Source organism: Sceloporus undulatus, chromosome 6 (assembly GCF_019175285.1).
Source record: "Sceloporus undulatus isolate JIND9_A2432 ecotype Alabama chromosome 6, SceUnd_v1.1, whole genome shotgun sequence".
Lineage (NCBI taxonomy): Eukaryota > Metazoa > Chordata > Lepidosauria > Squamata > Phrynosomatidae > Sceloporus > Sceloporus undulatus.
The window spans coordinates 1,308,730-1,313,503 of record NC_056527.1 but is presented as its reverse complement, the minus strand read 5'-3'; the positions used below and the strand labels follow the sequence as shown (position 1 = coordinate 1,313,503).

Here is a 4,774-nt window from a genome sequence, read left to right as displayed (position 1 = left end):
TTCCAGTGAAATCTGTAATGGTTGCAGTTCTCCTGCTGCATGGAGTGAGTTCCCAGTGGCTCATTCCCAATTAGCTCTGCACAATTAAAAGGCAACCATAAGGAGATGGATCATTCCAAATGAAACCTGCACAGTGCAAATCTAACCATAACGTGGCTTCCATTAACCAGTGGCTTGTTTCCAATGACGCCTAGATGGTTCATGTCAGGGGAGACTGTGAGGTGGTGTTTTCAGCACTGGACTACAACTCTGGAGATCAGAGTTCGAATCTCTGCTTGGCCATGGAAACTCACTGGGTGGCACTTCCTCTGCCTCAGAGGACAGCAATGGCAAAACCCCTCTGAACAAATCTTACCAAGAAAACCCTGTGATAGGTTTGCCTTAGGGTTGCTATAAGTCAGAAATGACTGGAAGGGACCCCACATCAATCAATTCCTCTCAGAGACTGGAAAATTATTCCCCCCAAAAAGTGCATTTAACTTAGTACTGATTTGACACACACACACACACACACACACACACCCCACAATTAATATATTCCTTATAAATATTGCACAGAAATGAGCAAAGTAACATCTCATCATACTATTATTATTTTTTTACACATTGTTTAAAAATGGCCAATAATCCCCTTTCCAGGAATATTTTTGCAATAACAAATAAACAGTAACTCATTTTGCAAGAGTTGGGCCACTTAGATAATTTTTTTATTAATATGTTAAATTGCAATCGTCTTGCTCTTTATTGCTCAGAAATGTAATGTGTTGCAGGTAGTACCATTGCCATTAATTTGTTACTTCCAAAATGCAGCATTTTGCACTAAACATCTTTTATGCAGTACAGTGGGTCTTTGTTATCTGCCGGGGTTCGGTTTAAAGGACCCCCTGTGCATCCCAAAATCCGTGGATGCTCACGTCCCATCAAAAATAATGGCATAGCAAAATGGCGTCCATTATATCAAATGGCAAAGTCAAGGCTTGCTTTTTGGAATTCGTACTTTTTTGGAATATTTTCAAGCCATGGAGGCTTGGAATCCATGGATAAATCGGGCCGACTGTAGTTCTGAAACGCAACCCCATGCAAGGTGCATTGCAGCAATTCAATCTAGGCAGTGGCCTGCATTCCTCACAAAGAGAGAGGCAAAAGGGTTGCCAACTACGCAGCTGCCTCACTATCTAGGAGCACTCTTAAATTCTTAGCCATCCTTCAAAAGACCTTATAAATGGCAGGCCCCCCAAGAGACCCTGGTCTTATTAACAGCCCAGGTCTTGCAAAGTCAGGGCAGCAGCCTTGGCTTCCTTAATGGTGTCAATACGTCTATAGGGCAAAGTCCATTATCATCCAAAACCCACAAGAGAGTGACACCTTTATTGGGCAAGGAAAGCTAGATTGGCTCCCGCCTCGTTCCTCTTCTTTTGGCAGATCAAGACCTTGTTTGAAGTCGAAGGCTTTCATGGCTGGCATTCATAGTTTTTGTGGGGTTTTTGGGGTTATGGGGCCATGTTCACGATCTTGTTTGTTTGTTTGTCTGTGTCAACAAAGGCAAAGTGCTGGGTTTCCCATGCGCCATTTCCCTTTCCGTGGCCCACTGTACTTTTGACAGGGTTTAATTTTGTTCATACTTTGATTACATTTTTGATTTTTGCATGCTGTTAATTTTTAGCTAGGCTTGTTTCAACTGTTGCAAGCGCCCTTGGATTCCGAAATGGGGAAAACGGCCGGATGTTAGACAGCAATGGAAGACACTTCTTCAATGGAGGGTGGTGGGGTCTCCTTTTTTTGGGGGGGAGGCCTTTAAACGGAGGCCGGATGGCAATCCGTCAAAGGGAGGGCTTTGATTGTGAGTTCCTGCATGGCAGAAGAAGGCGGCTTTAATAGATGGCCAACTCTAGGGCCTCATTCCCACTGCAGTTTGAATTGGTTTAAATGACCCTGGTTTGCATTTTAACCAAATCGCTGATGCGGTTCAAAGGGGGGGGGGCAAGCGCTAGACCCATTTCACCTGCGTCTTTTTGACTCTGATTTTTCCCCACGTCTTTTTTACCAAATCAATTCAATGCAAGTGTGAACCAGATGCAGATCGGATTTGATTTCATGAATCAAATTTAAGAATCGCGTGTGAACCAGATGTAGATCAAGATCAATTTATTACAATGTGTTACAGGATCGCCAGGTGGGCATTTTTTGTGGTGCGGTAAAACGGAAATGATAACCCGTGTCAGCACCCTTCCACCCTCCCAAAATCTCTTGGACCCACGCCAAGCGGAAGTACGTAAATGCGATTCCAGTGATGGACAGATAATAATAATAAAAAATAATAACCTGCAGGAAATGATTCTATTTAAACCGATTCATTACTCAATGTGAACCACAAGTGAGTTATCTTCTTGAGGAAACAGTTTAAATAGAACTGATTCATACATTGGTATGAACCACAAGTAGGCTATTTTGATGCCAGAAAATGCAATTGGGCAAATGTAGTGTGAACCATGCTCTGATGTGAAATTGATCCATTGATTCAGATTATAAACTAATTCATTTGTAAATGGGAATGAGGCCTAGGCTTCTATGATGATGATAATGATCATAGAATCATAGAGTTGGAAGAGACCCCCAAAAGGGCCCTGATCCAGTCCAACCCCCTACTTCTGCCATGCAGGAACTCTCAATCACAGCATCCCCAACAGATGGCCATCCAGTCTCTGTTTAAAGATGCCCATAGACTTCTCCCATCAACTCCCTGCTCTCTTCTAGGCTGGATCCTTTCCCTGGACAAAGAGGAATGGCCACCGGCCACCCAACGCCACCCAGGACCGCTGCCAAGGATGCTGCGGGAGAAACAGTACCGCTGTTGTCAAGCCTCCAGGGAGGAGAGATGAAGGAAAGGGGTCCCAGACCTCTGGGGTAAGGATGCCTATGAGGACATGCTCAAAAAGACATGGAACGTGGGGGCCTGGATTCTGCTAGGAATTACATGACGGTTGGACTGCACCTCCCAGCACTTCCTGGGGACGCAGGGACATGCAGTTTCATATAGCTGTATTTCATGCGCCTGATAGAGGAGACAGATGAAAGAAAGGAGTGATAGTATTCATAAACCATCAAATAAGATTGAAGGAAATTTTTAAAGATAAAGAAGGACATTGGTTGGGGGTTGAAATTACAGTATTTGTAAAGATTTTAAAAAACCTTATTGGTAGGAATATATCCCCTCCCCCAAAGAAAATAAAGGAGGCTTCTATTTGAAAATACATAACAAAATATCTGAGTTGGAATATGAAAATATGGTTAATTTAGGGGACTTCAATCGGGGTAATTAATCCGAAAATAGATAGAGAATCGAATAAAGTAAAAGAAAAACAGGGCAAGCTTCCCAAATCCTTTTTTTTTTGACTTAGTGGAGGATAGGCAATAATGATAGCTGGGCCGGATGGGGAAAGGAGCAAAGCAGAGATGACCACCGGCCGGAGCATCTGCTGACCATCTCCTGTCTCCTTCTTCAGGGCAGCTCCATCCAGAGGCCTTGGAGGCCCGCCTTGGAGAGTGACAAGGTCCCAAACAAATGGCCTTCCCAGAAAGGAGAGGAAAGCAGGTGGCCCTCTTTCTCCATTGACCCCGTTGAGCCTTGGAGACATCAGAGGGGCCCATGAAGACCCAAAGGGCCAAGTGGACGGTGGCCACAAATGGCCAGAGAACACGGAAAGTGACATGCCTTGAAAGCTTGGAATCTAAGTGCCGGTCAATGTAGTTGGATCCAGTGTGCAAAAAAGTCTTGTATCTCAAGGCTGGAAAGAGAAAACAATCACCACAGACTGGTCCATACTCAGGAGATCTCCCCACTTTTGCAACACATGGACATAGATTTTATAGATGCTGGATTTCAGATTTTGAGATATGCTTATATTAATATGGATGCCTATCCCATATTCATATCCCATGCATTCCCTCCCAACACACATTTTTCTCCCTTTTCTCTCCCCACTTTCTTGGTACAATGGGCTCTCATATTCCGCCAGAGTTTCGTTCCAGGAGCCCCTGTGGATACCAAAATCCATGGATGCTCAAGTCCTGTTAAACACAATGAGCCTGTTAAAATATAAAAGTATAAAAATATTACATTTCCAGTGGGCCATTGGGGTTTGGTGACAGGATCTCCCCTGGACAGCAAAATCTGTGGATGCTCAAGTCCCATTCTATACTGTACAATGGAACAATAAAATGATGTCCCTTCTATCAAATGGCTGCTGGAGAGGAGTAGCCAGGGTCCACTCAGGGTCCCTTGAGGAGAGAGGAAAGCAAATAGAGAGTAGGGAAGGCTTTTAGTGGAGAAGTAATATCTGTATCATGATCATCATCATTATTAAACTTATTTGTATCCCGCTCTTTTCCCAGAACTGGGACTCTGCATGGCTTGCTTCTGACATTTTTCCAACGTCCAGCTCACCAATCCTATGTGGCCCATTAACACCAGGAGCCTGTTGTCTCTTTTCCTCCTTTTTACCTGATTCAATATGAAGTGTTTCTTTTCTATTGTCTCACTTACTGTACAGACTCAATGGTAAGTCGATTTTGCATACAGGTTGAGGGCAGGTTTTGGAGGCCAATATGATTGATGTTTATGTGACCTGTGGATAGGTCACGAGTAAAACCTAGGGGCATGTAACAAAGGATCTAAAGCAAAGAAAGCAATGCTGAAGGACCTGCAAAATTCCATCCATCCGCAGAGCTGTCTGTGCTGAGCCTAAAGGCCAGATGGAAGAGAGAGCAGAGGGAG

The 4,774-nt window shown here is 44.0% G+C and overlaps 1 long non-coding RNA gene across 1 annotated transcript; it reads left to right on the top strand.

Annotated features, from left to right (window-relative positions):
• The first annotated feature begins 2,587 nt into the window (after window positions 1-2,587).
• On the top strand, window positions 2,588-4,394 carry LOC121933161. Its single transcript, XR_006104466.1, has 2 exons — window positions 2,588-2,904; window positions 3,504-4,394. It is a non-coding gene; the product is annotated as an uncharacterized LOC121933161 (long non-coding RNA).
• Window positions 4,395-4,774: the final 380 nt, after the last annotated feature.